Source organism: Oncorhynchus clarkii, chromosome 25, assembly GCF_045791955.1.
Source record: "Oncorhynchus clarkii lewisi isolate Uvic-CL-2024 chromosome 25, UVic_Ocla_1.0, whole genome shotgun sequence".
In the NCBI taxonomy this organism is placed as follows: domain Eukaryota; kingdom Metazoa; phylum Chordata; class Actinopteri; order Salmoniformes; family Salmonidae; genus Oncorhynchus; species Oncorhynchus clarkii.
This window is the reverse complement of record NC_092171.1, coordinates 7,397,812-7,416,917: the sequence shown is the minus strand read 5'-3', so window position 1 is coordinate 7,416,917 and position 19,106 is coordinate 7,397,812.

Genomic DNA, 19,106 nt, shown 5'->3' with positions numbered 1-19,106 from the left:
CAAAATAAATGGCGGCTCCCAGGTGGTCAGGACCTCTGGACACGTGCCCTGTGTTTCTGGTCGCTATTCAAGTTTAGATAGCTGGCTAGCCTAATTAATTTACTAATCTAAAAATTGTTAACTGACATGGCTAATTGAGTGACAAACTGCTGACGCAAAACCAAATGTTGAACTTGTTTATTCTACTATTCTAACTCTCAACAGTAAGTTGAGACCCCGACTGACTTCCTAAAAATGTTTTTTACTTATTTTTTGGGTCTGGGGCCCCCTAGCTGCGTGGGGCCCTAAGTGACCGCGGTAAAACTATACTTGACACCCAACGTTATGACACGGTCATAACATGTCAACAGCTGACATAACTTGTCAAGACACATATTTAGATCTGTTTTGACATATATTGTGTTATTTTAGGGCTGGTTGTGACACCTACATATGTGTGTCAAAACCCACAAAATAATGCAAAACATTCCATTACACCATTGCCTACTTGTCAACAGAATGTGTATGTTACATTACGTTTTCTGAAATGTACCATATTCAATTATCATTGTAATGTCAGGCATGCACTTACCGCAATGCTCTGTTGCTGATGACTGGGATGAATGCAGTAACAGAACAAGACACCCTCTTTTTGACTGATGACTGACATAAGGGCATGTACATGATGGTCAAAATGCTTCTTGACAGTGTATTTTCATGGTCCAAGTAAAGTGACACAGGATGGTCATAATGCTTCATGACAATGTTGTATCTGGAAGTTATTTAAAAGTTATTTAAAATGATGGAAAAAAACATGTATGTACAGAATTATTTACAACAACAACAAAGGACTTAAGAATCAAGATTTTCAAGCGAAATAACACATTTGAATGAATGTGGGTTTTGACAGTCTTAAGTAGGTGTCATAACTAGCCATAAAAACAGGTGTAAATATGGGTTATGTCAGCTGTTATTGTTTATTTATTTTTATTTCACCTTTATTTTACCAGGTAGGCCAGTTGAGAACAAGTTCTCATTTACAACTGCGACCTGGCCAAGATAAAGCAAAGCAGTGCGACACAAACAACAACATAGAGTTACACATGGAATAAACAAACGTACAGTCAATAACACAATAGAAAAAATATATACACAGTGTATGAAAATGAGGTAAGATTAGGCAATAAATAGACCGTAGTAGCGAAGTAATTACAATATAGCAATTAAACACTGTAGTGATAGATGTGCAGAAGATGAATGTGCAAGTAGAGATACTGAGGTGCAAAGGAGCATTTTTTTATAGCAATATGGGGATGAGGTAGTTGGATGGGCTATGTAGAGGTGCAATGATCTGTGAGCTGCTCTGACAGCTGATGCTTAAAGTTAATGAGGGAGATTTGAGTCTCCAGCTTCAGTGATTTTTGCAATTCGTTCCAGTCATTGGCAGCAGAGAACTGGAAGGAAAGGCGGCCAAAGGAGGAATTGGCTTTGGGGGTGACCAGTGAAATAAACCTTCTGGAGCGCGTGCTACGGGTGGGTGCTGCTATGGTGACCAGTGAGCTGAGATAAGGAGGGGCTTTACCTAGCAATGACTTATAGATGACCTGGAGCCAGTGTGTTTGGTGACGAATATGAAGCGAGGGTCAGCCAACGAGAGCATACAGGTAGCAGTGGTGGGTAGTATATGGGGCTTTGGTGACAAAACGGATGGCACTGTGATAGACTGCATCCAATTTGCTCAGTAGAGTGTTGGAGGCTATTTTGTAAAGGACAACGCCGAAGTCAAGGATCGTAGGATGGTCAGTTTTACGAGGGTATGTTTGGCAGCATGAGTGAAGGATGCGTTCTTGCGAAATAGGAAGCCGATTCTAGATTTAATTTTGGATTGTAGATGCTTAATTTAAGTCTGGAAGGAGAGTTTACAGTCTAACCAGACACCTAGAATATGTGGACAAATACAAATACCTAAGTCAGAAACATGACAATATTATAACATTATTATAACATGTTTATGACGTGTCATAATGTGTTGTGACGCTGGGTGTCAAGTTAAGTGTTACCAAGACTGCTTATGTGCTTATGCCTGGAGCCGGCCCTGTGGAGGAAGCTTAGTGCAGCTCAACAAGGTGTAAAACGAATGTATAATCTGAAAATGATAAAAGTCAACACCAGGTGGAAGTATGTCCTATTCCCTGTTTTCAAGTCATCCATCTCAGAATTGTTCCCATAAGGTTACTTATATTGTTTAGGCTGCAATAGCCTATGAAGTCAAATAGTAAGTGATCAAATGGATGGATTTCAAATCTGTTTAGGATTTAACATTAACATAGGTTTATTAGTATTAATTATGTAATATACCATTGTGATGAAGTCCTGGCCCCCTGGAAATCCACTTTAATACTGCTGCAGCCAACCGTCCAAGAATGGTCTAGTACCAAAAGACCTGCCAACATCACCATCAATATAAAAAAGACTCATCCCCACGCCGAGCCAAAGACAGCCCTGCATGAACGTCAGTTCGCAAAATGGTTAGCGCGCAGGCTGGCAATAAAACTGTCAGAAGTACGAGCAAACTTGAGTTAACGCGACGGACGCACTCAATATATTTAATGCGAGAATGTCTTCAACGCTGCCTGGATACAATTTTCTCATAAAGCTTGTTGAAGTTTTACTGATTTACTTGAGAGCCATGAATCCAGAGCGCATCAACACAGCGGTTGGTAACCCCTCTTTCCAAGGGGGCATCGACACACCTCGCGCTGTAGACACTATGGCATGTTACAGCTCTCATTGGTAAATACAGAGGGTATACAGGACAATGCGACCGGTGCTATATTTCTCCATTTCAAACACAGGGAAAGTGTAGCTTCATTTGGTTATCCATTAAATAGCGTCTGCTTGGACTGTTGTGGGACCAAATCATAACCAAAAGGATTGGCTTACGGTTGAAAAGTATTCGGGTAGTACTTTTTCTGATGTTTGAATGGGAAACATCAGTTCAGAGCAGAGGATGCTTCACTACACATGAACTACATGTTGGGACCACTCAAGTCTTGTGAGACATAGTATAGAGAGACCTTTGGAAACACCCGAATATTTAGGTGTCTGTTGTTATCTTTCAGCACAAGGAAAATCTGAACAGAATGTTCTAAATGGACGTGCGTAATGGGCATTTCGCACATAACTTAGTAGGGTTCTGAAGACATTTGTTACGAGAGCAAAAACACCTAATTATCCTGTGGCTTAAATCGAAAAACAAGGTAAGTAGAATGTGTATGTATGCATTTAGATTTTTCCATGTTAGGCTATAAAGTGCAGCCGTGTAACCGTGTTGTCTTCGTTTCCATTATGCGCTGATAATTCAAGATACCCTGATTCTGAATACCTAAAACAAGATCTGGTAAGCTACTTGGATTTCCACGATAGAGCATATCAAGAAAGTAAACAGGAAGGATCAATTTGTACACTTTGTAAAAACGCATCAGGGCTATCCAGATATTTTCGAAAAACACATTAAGGTATATAAGTGAATTCAATTATGTTATATGGAGGCGCAGTGAATAACATAAGCACATCTCTCAACAAAACAGGGGTCCTGTAGGTCTGAATGGGGTTGCTGTGTGCGTGAGAGTATGTGGTCAGTTGCGCAGATTGCGCGTGTGGAGGAACCTGCCCAAGGGTTGTTGTATTATACTCTGCTCGCCCAAGGATGTAGAATTGGCTTGGAAAGGCTCCTGAAATGTGTCATGGGGAGATACAATAGCAAATCCTGTTAAGTATTTTAGTACCATGAACCGCACGAGCAGTCAAGGGGGAAATTGTTGTGTAGATATTAGGGTGGACAAACAGTAGATGGTGGTCCTCCCCTGCAATTATACACGTTTGTCATGACTTTTTATGCCTGTCGAGGGTTATTTTGAAAACTAGGTTTAAGTGGAAGGCCACCCACAAATAAATAAATATACTATTTTTTAGGGAAACCTGCTTTCCTATAAAAAATAAAGTTAGCTTCCAGCATTTCAAAACATTTAGCCATGGAGAAAATGTGCTGTATTATAATGCTATTTTACACATTTTGGCATGGCATAGCTTATCTCATGCTATTCTTCACATTTTGCTGAGAGAAAAAGTTGCAGCTGGCCAATCAGCGTTCTACTCATATGAATATATTTTTTATGACCGGTGCACACACACACCATTCCCTCATAGAAAATATGCTTTTTAACATACTTAATTAAAACTATTTCACTAAATTAATTATAGGTCATATTTCTTGATAATCTTGAAACACTGGATACTTTCAACGTTGACTTTGGACCAAAATGTATAAATAACATTTTCAAACTGTATAACTGATTAATGCGCCATCATACCAGGTCATTTAATGCTTAAAAACAAAAAAATGAATAAGATATGGCTACAGAAGTACGATTTCCTACCGATCTCTAACGCTTTCTTTACGGTTTGGAGGCAGATAGCCTAGTGGTGGAGGCGGCAGGTAACCTCTCTGGGGCAGGATTTCATCAATGATCTCTCTGTACTTTGCTCTCTGTCTCCCAGTCCCAGTCCCTGCCACTGAAAAACCTTATCTAGACAGGTGTGTAGAAACATCAAGGATAATCAATGGAAACAGGATGCACCTGAGCTCAATTTCAAGTCTCATAGCAAAGGGCTTGAATACTTACAGTTGAAGTTGAAGGTTTACATGCACTTAGGTTTGAGTCATTAAAACTAGTTTTTCAACCACTCCACAAATTTCTTGCTAACAAACTATAGTTTTGGCAAGTCGGTTAGGACATCTACTTTGTGCATGACACAAGTACTTTTTCCAACAATTGTTTACAGACAGATTATTCCACTTATAATTCACTGGATCACAATTCCAGTAGGTCAGAAGTTTACATACACTAAGTTGACTGTGTCTTTAAACAGCTTGGAAATTTCCAGAAAATCATATCATGGCTTTAGAAGCTTCTGATAGGCTAATTGACATAATTTGAGTCAATTGGAGTTGTACCTGTGAAAGTATTTCAAGGCCTAGCTTCAAACTCAGTGCCTCTTTGCTTGACATCATTGGAAAATCAAAAGAAATCAGCCAAGACCTCAGAAGAAAATTGTAGACCTCCACAAGTCTGGTTCATCCTTGGGAGCAATTTCCAAACGCCTGAAGGTACCACGTTCATCTGTACAAACAATAGTACGCATGTTTATAGTAAGTATAAACACCATGGGACCACGCAGCCATCATACCGCTCAGGAAGGAGATGCGTTCTGTCTCCTATAGATGAACGTACTTTGGTGCGAAAAGTGCAAATCAATCACAGAACAACAGCAAAGGACCTTGTGAAGATGCTGGAGGAAACAGGTACAAAAGTATCTGTATCCACAGTAAAACAAGTCCTATGTCGACATAACCTGAAAGGCCGCTCAGCAAGAAAGAAGCCACTGCTCCAAAACTGTCATAAAAAAGCCAGACTACGGTTTGCAACTGCACATGGGGACAAAGATCGTACTTTTTGGAGAAATGTCCTCTGGTCTGATGAAACATAAATAGAACTGTTTGGCCATAATGAACATTGTTATGTTTGGAGGAGAAAGGGGGAGGCTTGCAAGGACAACAAAGTCAAGGTATTGGAGTGGACATCGCAAAGCCCTGACCTCAATCCTATAGAAAATTTGTGGCAGAACTGAAAAAACGTGTGCGAGCAAGGAGTGCCTACAAACCTGACTCAGTTACATCAGGTCTGTCAGGGGGAATGTGCCAAAATTCACCCATGTATTTTGGGAATCTTGTGGAAGGCTACCCGAAATGTTTCACACAAGTAAAACAGTTTAAAGGCAATGCTACCACATACTAATTGATTGTTTGTAAACTTCTGACCCACTGTGAATGTGATAAAAGTAATAATATCTGAAATAAATAAGTATCTCTACTATTATTCTGACATTTCACATTCTTAAAATAAAGTGGTGATCCTAACTGACCTAAGACAGGGAATTTTTACTCGGATTTGTCACGACTTCTACCGAAGTCGAAGCCTCTCCTTTTTCGGGTGGTGCTCGGCAGTCGACATCACCGGTCTTCTAGCCATCATTGATCCATTTTTCATTTTCCATTGGTTTTGTCTTGTCTTCCTACACACCTGGTTTCAATCCCATTAATTACCCGTTGTGTATTTAACCCTCTGTTTCCCCCCATGTCTTTGGTCAGAGATTCTTATTCGTGTGTATAGGTGGCAGGGAAGTCAGGCGCAGGAGAATCCAAAACAACACAACACTGAATAACAAACAATCTCTGACAAAGACATGAGGGGAAACAGAGGGTTAAATAAGACAAGACAAAACCAATGGAAAATGAAAAATGGATCAATGATGGCTAGAAGACCGGTGACGTCGACTGCAGAGCACCGCCCGAAAAAGTAGGGGCTTCAACTTCGGCAGTAGTCGTGACAGGATTAAATGTCAGGAATTGTGAAACACTGAGTTTAAATGTATTTGGCTAAGGTGTATAAAAACTTCCGACTTCAACTGTACGTAAATAATGTTTTTGCTTTGTCATTATGGAGTATTGTGTGTAGATTGAGGAAAATGTTTTATTTAATCCATTTTACAACAAGAATGTAATGTAACTAAATGTGTGTAACGGCTTTCCTCCTGGGAAGGAGAGGCGGACCAAAATGCAGCGTGGTTATAGTTCATGTTTTTTAATAGGTAAACTCAACATGAACATATTACAAATCAATAAACGTGGCAAAACCGAAACAGCCCTATCTGGTGCAACAAACACAAAGACAGGAAACAACCACCCACAAAACCCCACACAAAACAGGCTACCTAAATATGGTTCCCAATCAGAGACAAATGACTAACACCTGCCTCTGATTGAGAACCATATCAGGCCCAAACACAGAAACAGACAAACTAGACATCCAACATAGAATGCCCACTTAGATCACACCCTGACCAAACAAAACATAGAAACATACAAAGCAAACTATGGTCAGGGTATGACGGTACCCCCCACCAAGATGCGGACTCCGGCTGCAAAAGCTGAACCTATTGGGGAGGGTCTGGGTGGGCATCTGTCCGCGGTGGCGGCTCTGGTGCTGGACGTGGCCCCCACTTCACCATAGTCTTAGTCCACCTCATTGTCCGCTTCCGTGGCCTCCTAACCACGGCGACCCTTCTAAATGACCCCACTGGACTGAGGGGCAGCTCGGGACAGAGGGGCAGCTTGGGACAGAGGGGAAGCTCGGGACAGAGGGGCAGCTCGGGACAGAGGGGCAGCTCGGGACAGAAGGGCAGCTCGGGACAGAGGGGCAGCTCGGGACAGATGGGCAGCTCGGGACAGAGGGGCAGCTCGGGACAAAGGGGTAGCTCCGTACTGGCTGGCGGCTCTGGCAGATCCTGGCTGACTGGCGGCTCTGGCAGATCCTGGCTGACTGGCGACTCTGGCAGATCCTGGCTGACTGGCGGCACTGGCGGCTCCTGGCTGACTGGCGGCTCCTGGCTGACTGGCGGCACTGGCGGCACCTGGCTGACTGGCAGCACTGGCGGCTCCTTGCAGACTGGCGGCACTGGCGGCTCCTGGCTGACTGGCGGCACTGGCGGCTCCTTGCAGACTGGCGGCTCTGGCGGCTCCTTGCAGACTGGCGGCTCTGGCGGCTCCTTGCAGACTGGCGGCTCTGGCGGCTCCTTGCAGACTGGCGGCTCTGATGGCGCTGGGCAGACGGGTAGCTCAGGCGGCGCTGGGCAGACTGGAGACTCCGGCAGCGCTGGAGAGGAGGAAGGCTCTGGCAGCGCTGGACAGACGAGGCGCACTGTAGGCCTGGTGCGTGGTGCCGGCACTGGTGGTACTGGGCCGAGGACACGCTCCTCAGGGCGAGTGCGGGGAGCTGCCACCGGAGGGCTGATACGTGGAGGTGGTACTGGATAGACCGGACCGTGCAGGCGCACTGGAGCTCTTGAGCACTGAGCCTGCCCAACCTTACCTGGCTGAATGCTCCCGGTCGCCCTGCCAGTGCGGCGAGGTGGAATAGCCCGCACTGGGTCTCCTACCTGGCTTTGCCATACTTCCTGTGTGCCTCCACCCAATACATTTTTGGGGCTGCCTCTCGGGCTTCCTTGCCAGCCGTGTTCCCTCATATCGCCGGCTCCTCTCTCCGGTTGCCTCTGCTCTCCTAGCTGCCTCCACCTGTTCCCATGGAAGGCGATCCTTTCCCGCCAGGATCTCCTCCCATGTGTAGCAACCCTTGCCATCCAATACATCATCCCATGTCCATTCCTCCTTGCGCTGCTCCTGCTTCCGCTGCCTGTCACCACGCCGCTTGGTCCTGTTGTGGTGGGTGGTTCTGTAACGGCTTTGTTCCTGGGAAGGAGAGGCGGACCAAAATGCAGTTCATGTTTTTTAATAGGTAAACTCAACATGAACATAATACAAAACAATAAACGTGGCAAAACCGAAACAGCCCTATCTGGTGCAACAAACACAAAGACAGGAAACAACCACCCACAAAATCCCACATAAAACAGGCTACCTAAATATGGTTCCCAATCAGAGACAAATGACTAACACCTGCCTCTGATTGAGAACCATATCAGGCCCAAACACAGAAACAGACAAACTAGACATCCAACGTAGAATGCCCACTCAGATCACACCCTGACCAAACAAAACATTGAAACATACAAAGCAAACTATGATCAGGGTGTGACAATGTGGGTAGCGTTAATGGTTCTGAATATTTATCAAATGCATCCTGGTAGGATCTACAGAATATCTTTTTTTGTGAGTTTGGACATTAACAAGGAATTTGAATGAGAAACATTGTACAAATGAACAAAGTTTTGACATGCTTGTCAGAAGGAAGAACTGCACAAGCTCTGGAGCAGCATGTGTACACGCCGTGTCTGTGTTGAGTCTGGAGTCGCCAGGGCAAGGAGCGTGCCTGCTCTGCTCGGAGAAGAAGGGGGATGATAGCCATGCATTGTTTTTGCAAAAAAGCTAATTCACTTGTGGCTGCCAGCGTTAATAACGTTAAGAACTTCTCTTGTCATCTGATAAAAATGAAGCTATATTCTGCTGAATGTGTCGCACCAATGTATTTTCTGTGAAGGAAAACTTTAATTGCATGCCCATGATCACTCTGTTGAAGCAAAAAAACACAGTTGACTTTCAATATAAAATGCAACCCCTGTCAATACACAGCTGGACTCACCTGCTCCCGTTGTGCTATTTACAAAGAAGCACGTGACTGGCTCAACTGTTCTGGAGAACTACAGTAAGCTTCATAATGTAAAATGTGACAGGTGAAATGAAGAACATGATTTGCTTAATCTCCTATTGCATAAGTGACAGTATTGAACCAAATAAAATAAAATGTTATTTGTCAAATGCGCTGAATATAACAGAATTTCACCTTATAGTGAAATGCTTACTTATAAGCCCTTAACCAACATTGCAGTTTTAAGAAAAATAAGTGATACGTAAAAAATAAAAGTAACAAATAATTAAAGAGCAGCAATAAAATAACAGTAGCGAGGCTATATACCGGGGGTACCGGTACAGAGTCAATTGTGCGGGGGCACCGATTAGTTGAGGTAATTGAGGTAATATGTACATGTAGGTAGCGTTATAGTGGCTATGCATAGATAATAAAAAGAGAGTAGCAGCAGCTTAAAAGAGGGGGCAATGCATGGGTAGCCATTTGATGAGCTGTTCAAGGGTCTTATGGCTTGGGGGTAGAAGCTGTTAAGAAGCCTTTTGGACCTAGACTTGGCGCTCCAGTATCGCTTGCCGTGCGGTTGCAGAGAGAACAGTCTGACTAGGGTGGTTGGAGTCATTGACAATTTTTAGGGCCTTTCTCTGACACTGCCTGGAATAGAGGTCCTGGATGGCAGGAAGCTTGGCCCCATTGATGTACTGGGCTGTACGCGCTACCCTCTGTAGTGCCTTGCGGTCGGAGGCCAAGCAGTTGCCATACCAGGCAGTCATGCGTCCAGTCAGGATGCTCTTGATGTTGCAGCTGTAGAACTTTTTGAGGAACTGAAGACAAATGCCAAATCTTTTCAGTCCACTGACAGGGATTAGGTTTTGTTGTATCCTATTCATGACTGTCTTGGTGTGTTTGGACCATGATAGTTTGTTGGTGATGTGGACACCAAGGAACTTGAAGCTCTCAACCTGCTCCACTACAGCCCCGTCGATGAGAATGGGGGCGTGTTCGGTCCTCCTTTCCCTGTAGTCCCGTGTTGAGGATCAGTGTGGTGGATGTGTTACCTACCCTTACCACCTGGGGGTGGTCCGTCAGGAAGTCCAGGATCCAGTTGCAGAGGGAGGTGTTAAGTCTCAAGGTCCTTAGTTTAGTGATGAGCTTTGAGGGCACTATGGTGTTGAACGCTGAGATGTAGTCAATGAAAGGGCAGTGTGGAGTTCAATAGAGATTGCATCATCTGTGGATCTGTTGGGGCAGTATATAAATTGGAGTGGGTCTAGGGTTTCTGGGATAATGTTGTTGATGTCAGCCCTGACCAGTCTTTCAAAGCACTTCATGGCTACAGATGTGAGTGCCACGGATCTGTAGTCATTTAGGCAGGTTACCTTAGTGTTCTTGGGCACAGGGACTATGGTGGTCTGCTTGAAACATGTTGGTATTACAGACTCAGTCATGGACAGGTTGAAAATGTCAGTGAAGACACTTGCCAGTTGGTCCGCGCATGCTTTGAGTACACGTCCTGGTAATCCGTCTGGCCCTGCGGCCTTGTGAATGTTGACCTGTTTAAAGGTGTTTATCTATGCATAGTCCTTTCACCCCTACCTACATGTACAAATGACCTCTAACCTGTTCCCCTGCACACTGACTCGGTACCGGTACCCCCTGTATATAGCCTTGTGTTACTTTAGTTTATTTGGTGAATATTTTAACTCTCCTTGAACTTCACTGTTGGTTAAGGGCTTGTAAGAAAAGCCTTTCATGGTAAGGTCTACACTTGTTGCATTCGGCACATGTTACAAATAAAGTTTGATTGGATTTGAGAGCGTGATCACACAGAGCATAGCGGGATTTCTTATAAGCTTTCGGGTTAGAATGAAAGCGGCAGCTCTACCCCATGGCTGTTTCGAAATACCCCGGTTTACGTGACTCGTTTCAGGAAACGAGGCGGATGTCACGGTTCACTACTTCACAGAAAAGCCATTTAAAAAAATCTAAATTAGTTTTTGGCAGAAATGCCTTCTGGAACGTGAATTTTCATGCGCCTTAATAACAGATTTGTATGCCATCTGTAAATGCGAATACAGTTGTTAAATTACAAGACTAGAAGAGCCATTTAAAAAAATCTAAATGAGTTTTTGGCAGAAATGCCTTCTGGAACGTGAATTTTCATGCGCCTTAATAACAGATTTGTAAATACGAATACAGTTGTTAAATTACAAGACTAGTTGGTCAGCAACCTTCCCGCTAGCCATGATTGGCTGAGATAATGAGTGGACTGGACATGCTAAGAGATGAGTTCGCCTCTGTCTATTTGTGCTGTTCAGTATGTGTACGCAGTGCTTTTCTTGGAAATGTTTCATGTAATAGAATAGCATAAGTGTTGCTCTCCACTTTCTGGAGGACCGAGTTTTGAAATCAGTGGAATTAGAGTATGATAGCTAAGGAGATGGAGAAAACACCTGTTTCCGGATTACATCTTCAAACTAAGGGCAGCCATAGCATCTGACAGGGAGAGGCTTCCATCCATGATGTAAGATAGTCTAGGTAGCTACATTTTCAGATATTACACGTTTCTAATTATCACAAAGTTGTTTTAATTTCAAGTTAAAGTGTACTGTTAGCTAGCTACCTCGCTAAATAACGTTACGTGTATGATCTTTATATCTCAGAGCCATTTGCTTTGCTAGTTATAGCCTAATGTTAGCTAGCTAACATTGAACCTGGTTGGTTAGCTACCTGCTGATTCATGCAGGGTAGTAACTTCATGAGTTGGGATTATGGTTCGCTATCTACATGTCTTAACAAAAGACTACACTATGCAACTAAACAATTCAATAGAATGTCTCTGCATCAACTGTTGATAGATGTAGCTTGTAAATTCGCTCTGGCTGTATACTCAGAGCACTCTCATCTGACTATGCCAGAGCGCAGAATAACTAACAAATATACGAACGCTCAACACGCATTAAATATGTCCGGTGTCAGTTGGCAAAAAAGTGTAAATTGTTGCCAGCAGCACAGTTGCAGTCACCAACGCTCTGGATAACATGAAAACAGACTAACCAGCTCTGCGCGGTCACCTGCCCGGGATCCATCTGTTCTCTTCCTGCAGCGATGATGTAACCCAGGAAGGGGATTGTGCAGCGATGGAATTCGCACTTCTCCGCTTTTCCAAAAAGCTGGTTCTCTAGGAGAAGTTGGAGAACCTGTCGGACGTGGAGCACGTATTCTTGGGCGGAGCGGGTGAAGACGAGGACGAACCGGTTTAACATGTCTTGGAGAACATCATTAACCAGAGCCTGGAGCAAAGCTGAGGCGTTGGTAAGGACAAATGTCATGAACAGATACTCGTAGTGACCACTGGCCGTGTTGAAGTCAGTCTTCCACTCGTCCCCTTCCTGTATCGGCACCAGGTGGTAGGCGTTCCGTAGGTCCAGGTTGGAGAACACGGTGGCCACTATGATGTACGCTATCATCGAGGGGAACGAAGACGCCTGCAGCTCGAAAATGAGGGATTACTGGGAGAGAAAAGCCTGGCAGGTTTCGGAATCTCCAGCGTAGCTCTCCGAGGAGGTAATCGTGGTTCTCGGGACACTGAGGTAGGCTGGGAGATTACAGGTGTGACCCACTGCCCAGTGGGGAATCTGCGGAATTGCTCCAGCAAAGTCTCGAACTTCTGGTCATGGACTCCCTCCATAAGACATTGCAATAACTCCTTGTGTCATCCAATGGTGGCTCCTTGCATGGAGACAGCATTGTGGAGCTGGTCTGAGTCTGCTGGGTTGGTCATGGCCAGTTCGTACTATCATGTTTTAGGGAAGACCCAGATGCAGACAGTGACAGTGTAATAATCAACTTATAATAAAAAATGTATTACTAGAATGGGGTAGGCAAAATGACAGGTCAAGGGCAGGCAGAGGTCATTAATCCAGATCATAGTCCAAAAGGTACAGAACGGCAGGCAGTCTCAGGGACAGGGCAGGCAGAGGTCAGTAATCCAGATCATAGTCCAAAAGGTACAGAACGGCAGGCAGTCTCAGGGCAAGCAGATTAGTTCCTGTTTTACCGGTTGTGACCAGAGACAGACAGGAGCAAGGGGGAAAACGCTGATAGGCTTGGCGAACAAAATGAACTGGCAACAGACAGAACACAGGTATGATTACACCGGGGATAATGGGGGAGATGGGAGACACCTGGTGGGGTGTGGAGACAAGCACAAAGACAGGTGAAACATACCATTGACTACAGCTCAGTATTCAACACCATAGTGCCCTCCAAGCTCAGGACCCTGGGACTGAAAACCACCCTCTGCATCTTGATCCTGGGCTTCCTGACGGCCCGCCCCCATGTAGTGAGGGTAGGCAACAACACATCCACCACACTGACCAACAACACGGGGGCCCCTCAGGGGTGTTTGTGTAGTTCCCTCCTGTACCCTCTGTTCACCCACTACTGTGTGGACACGCACGACTCCAACACCATCATCAAGTTTGCTGACGACACGATGGTGGTAGAACTCAACATCGATGACGACGAGGCAGCTTATAGAGAGGAGGTCCGAGACCTGGCACTGTGGTGACAGGGCAACAACCTCTCCCTCAAGACAAAGGAGCTAATCGTGGCGCAAGACAAAGGAGCTAATCGTGGAGGGGCGAGCAAGGCCCCATTCACATCGATGGGGCTGTAGTGGAGCGGGTCGAGATCTTCAAGTTCCTCTGTGTCCACATAACTAAGATATTCACATGGTCCACACACCCCCATACAGTTGTGAATAGGGCACCACAGCAGCTTTTCCCCCTCTTGAGGCTGAAAAGATTTGGCATTGGCCCTCAGATCCTCAAAAAGTTATACAGCAGCACCACTGAGTGCATCTTGACTGACTGCATCACCGCTTGGTACGGCAACTACAAGGCACCCGACCGCCAGGCGCTACAGAGGGTGGTGAATATGGCCCTGAACGTCACTGGGGCTGAGTTTGGCCTCCAAACCATAAGATTGCTAAATAGCTGATCAAATGGCTACACAGACTACCTGCATTGACCCTTTCTTGGACTGACTATGCACTCACACTGGACTCTACCTACACACTCACACATACTTAAACTGACACCCCAACACACACCATACACCCCCCCCAAACACACACATACACACATGATGACACCACAAACACACACACTGCTGCTACTGTCTATCTATCCTGTTACCTATTCACTTTACCCCTACAGTACCAGTCAAAAGTTTGGACACACCTACTCATTCGAGGGTTTTTATTTGTTTTTACCATATCAAAACTATAACATAACACGTGGAATCTTGTGGGAACCAAAAAAAGTGATATTCTTCAAAGTAGCCACTTTGCCTTAATGACAGCTTTGCACACTCTTCGAATTCTCTCAACCAGCTTCACCTGGAATACTTTTCCAACAGTCTTGAAGGAGTTCCAATATATGCTGAGCACTTGTTGGCTACTTTTCCTTCACTCTGCGGTCCAACACTCCATCACTCTCCTTCTTGGGCAAATAGTCATTACACAGCCTGGAGGTGTGTTGGGTCATTGTCCTGTTGAAAAACAAATGATAGTCCCACTAAGCGCAAACCAGATGTGATGGCGTATCGCTGCATAATGCTGTGGTAGCCATGCTGGTTAAGTGTGCATTCTCAATAAATCACACAGACAGTATCAACAGCAAAACATCCCCACACCATAACACCTTCTCCTCCATGCTTTACGGTGGGAAATACACATGCGGAGATCATCTGTTTACCCACACTGTGTCTCACAAAGACATAGCGGTTGGAACCAAAAATCTCCAATTTGGACTCCAGACCAAAGGACAAATTTCCACCAGTCTAATGTTCATTGCTCGTGTTTCTTGGCCCAAGCAAGTCTTGTTTTATTATTGGTGTCTTTAGTAGTGGTTTATTTACAGCAATTCGACCATGAAGGCCTGATTCTCATAGTCTCCTCTGAACAGTTGATGTTGAGATGTGTCTGTTACTTGAACTCTGTTAAGCATTTATTTGGGCTGCAATTTCTGAGGCTGGTAACTCAAATGAACTTATCCTCTGCAGCAGAGGTAACTCTGGGTCTTCCATTTCTGTGGCGGTCCTCATGAGAGCCAGTTTCATCATAGCGCTTGAAGGTTTTTGCGACTATATTTGAAGAAACTTTAAAAGTTCTTGACATTTTCCGGATTGACTGACCTTCATGTCTTAAAGTAATGGATGGACTTATTTGAACAGCTTAATTGAGCTGTTCTTGCCATAATATGAACTTGGACTTTTACCAAATAGGGCTATCATCTGTATACCCCACCTACCTTGTCACAACACAACTGATTGACTCAAACGCATTAAGAAGGAAAGAAATTACACAAATGAACTTTTAAGAAGGCACACCAGTTAATAATTGAAATGCATTCCGGTGACTACCTCATAAAGCTGGTTGAGAGAATGGCAAGAGTGTGCAATGCTATCATCAAGGCAAAAGGTGGCTATTTGAAGAATCTCAAATATAAAATATATTTTGATTTGTTTAACACTTTTTTGGTTACTACATGATTCCTTATGTGTTTTTCATAGTTTTGATGTCTTCACTATTATTCTACTATGTAGAAAATAGTAAAAATAAAGAAAAACCCTTGAATGAGACTGTTTTCTAAAACTTTTGACCCTGCATAGCCCGTAGTGTCATAACCCTGCACGTCAACTTGGTAATGGTACTCCCTCTGTATAGCCATGTATATTTTTACCCTTTATTTACCCACATTCCTCGTCACTATTTCATTATTTTAGTCTGTTAGTCTACACCTTTTTGTTTACGAAGCATGTGACAAATAATGTTTGATTTTCACAGCCATTTCTCTACACACACACAATACCCCATAATGACAAAGACCATATAGTGCATATTGTTGCTGTCTTCAGTCATAACATGCACCACTGCAGATCTGATCTGATCTGGGGTGAAGTTGTATTTGTGCACAATGCTGCCAGGCATGTGCTGGGTCTGTGAGCAATGCTCTTTGCTGGTGATGTTATATCCATGTTGCCGGTGACCTTAGAGTTAATGGGCCATGACTACAGTCTAGAGTGTGAATTATACAGTGACATTCAGGGGGGGGGGGGGGCTCTATTGGGTGCATGTGCCTAATTGTAAAGACATTTCATTTAATGGTAAAAATGTATTACTTTTTAATGGGGCATGAACAGAACCAGTCATGATGTTTTGATCTGATTGTCAAACAAATCACTTCAAAGTAGGCTTCCTGCGCACGTTCGTCCACTCCAAAATAATTCCAGCATCCAAACACTGCACTGTGCTCCCGCCATTTGGTACAAAACACCGCAAACTGTATTACAATTTCCGATTGTCATTAGGCCTACACCCTTGTAACCTGAATTAATTGATGCATCTTGCTGGCAAACCTTTTTTGTAAACGGAAAAGTCGGGAAACCTGCAAAGGGGCTGAAATACAGGACTGTCCCGGGATGACAAATGTAGCCACACGGGAAAAACACGTGTTTAAACCATGACAGGGGTGGGGGTGTGAGTTAAGCTTTTATTTTCACATTTACCACTGTAGCAGTTCAAAATTGCATTTGAAACAAATAGGAGAATGGTTAAATTAGCATTTAAAGAAATGCTGTGGGGAACATTGGTGACTGCTAAGTATTTTTTAAACCTCCCACTTTGGGCTGGATGTGTCAATGTGTAGTTCATACATGCATAATCTATGAGGATAATTACTGTCTTACCTCAGTCAGGCATGAAATACCTCGTTTGAAAGCGACTGTTTTTCTGAAAGCTGTGCTGCGTAATTTTCCCTACATTTCCCCCCACGTGGGCCAGCCCTCTAGCAATTTTAGTTCTAGCCAATGAGATTCAGCCCCATGCCATTTGAGTGACCCCTAGCAAGATGAACGCAGCAGATTGAGAGAGAGCGTGCAATGCGTGGTGCACATATGTGACAGTACGCAATTTTCGGGGGCCACTTTTGGCTCGTGAGCACTACTTTCAGAACTAGTGGCTAAGAAGTTATACAAAAGTACCGGAGAATCCCCTGTAATTCCCAGTCTGACACTGTCTGAAAGGCGGGTGTTGCTTCAGTGTCTTCATGTCAGATCAACGGATGTTCTCTCTCACTTTCTCTCTCCATCCTTCCCCTCTGTCTCTTGTCTCGTCTCCTTCAATCCGACATACATCTCTCTTCCACACCATCCTCCATGTTCTTTGGTGTGTGAAGGCATTAATGCCATCTCAGTGCTTTCATAACTATTATAATAAAATGCCATTTAGCAGACACTTTTGTCCATTAGCAGACGCTTTTATCCAAAGCGACTTAGTCATGAGTGCATACGTTTGTCGTATGGGTGGTCGTTGGAATTGAACCCACAATCCTGGCATCGCAAGCGCCATACAAGACTGCAAGATGACAATGAACGTTGTGTGATGGGCCCTTACAATGAATAATCAGCACTTGATAGTGAATAGTGGTGTATTAAGGGACATATTTATTAAAGCATTGGATATATACTTCCACAATCGTTGAGGATATTCCTAATGTATGTGGGAACATCTTTTTTTTTTTTTTTTTTTTTCATTTTATTTAACTAGGCAATTCAGTTAAGAACAAATTCTTATTTATAATGACGGCCTAACCCGGACGACACTGGGCCTATTGTGCGCTGCCCTATGGGACTCCCAATCACGCCCGGTTGTGATACAGCCTGTAATCAAACCAGGGTCTGTAGTGACACCTCTAGCACTGAGATGCAGTGCCTTAGACCGCTGCACCACTCGGGAGCCAATATTAGGACGAGCCCCATTCGGAACTCATTAGGCAAAGTGTAAAACCTTCCGCTGCCTAATAAATGAACATGTGGAGATAGAGACTTGAATGCACTTAATGGAAAAAAAGTTATTCCATATATTTCTGGAACTAACATGGTCTGTCAAGGTCTCTGCTGGAGGACTGTTTTCAACGTGACACAAAGGCACTGTCCAGCTGAGACCAGCTGTGCTTCCCTCCTGGCTGAAGGACATCCATCCCTTCAGGCAGTAGCAAAGTGAAGTCAATTGGAAGCTTAAAGTGATATTGGCAGATTAAAGTGCATTAAATATGAGGGGGATTGTGATTTGGAGGCGAGAAGAAGCACGCACGAGCGCACGCACGCTCTCTCACACCATGGGTGTCTTGACATTGTCTCACAAGATATGAAATGTTACGGCTCAGTAAGTTAAATCTAGAATTGGCTTCCTATTTCGCAACAAAGCATCCTTCACTCACGCTGCCAAACATACCCTTGTAAAACTGACCAAATCAAATCAAATCAAATTTTATTTGTCACATACACATGGTTAGCAGATGTTAATGCGAGTGTAGCGAAATGCATGTGCTTCTAGTTCCGACAATGCAGTAATAACCAACGAGTAATCTAGCTAACAATTCCAAAACTACTACCTTATACACACAAGTGTAAAGGGATAAAGAATATGTACATAAAGATATATGAATGAGTGATGGTACAGAGCGGCATAGGCAAGATGCAGTAGATGGTATCGAGTACAGTATATACATATGAGAAGAGTATGTAAACAAAGTGGCATAGTTTAAAGTGGCTAGTGATACATGTATTACATAAAGATGCAGTAGATGATATAGAGTACAGTATATACGTATGCATATGAGATAAATAATGTAGGGTATGTAAACATTATATTAAGTAGCATTGTTTATGGCTAGGGATATATTTTACATCAATTCCCATCTATTCCCATTATTAAAGTGGCTGGAGTTGAGTCAGTGTGTTGGCAGCAGCCACTCAATGTTAGTGGTGGCTGTTTAACAGTCTGATGGCCTTGAGATAGATGCTGTTTTTCAGTCTCTCGGTCCCAGCTTTGATGCA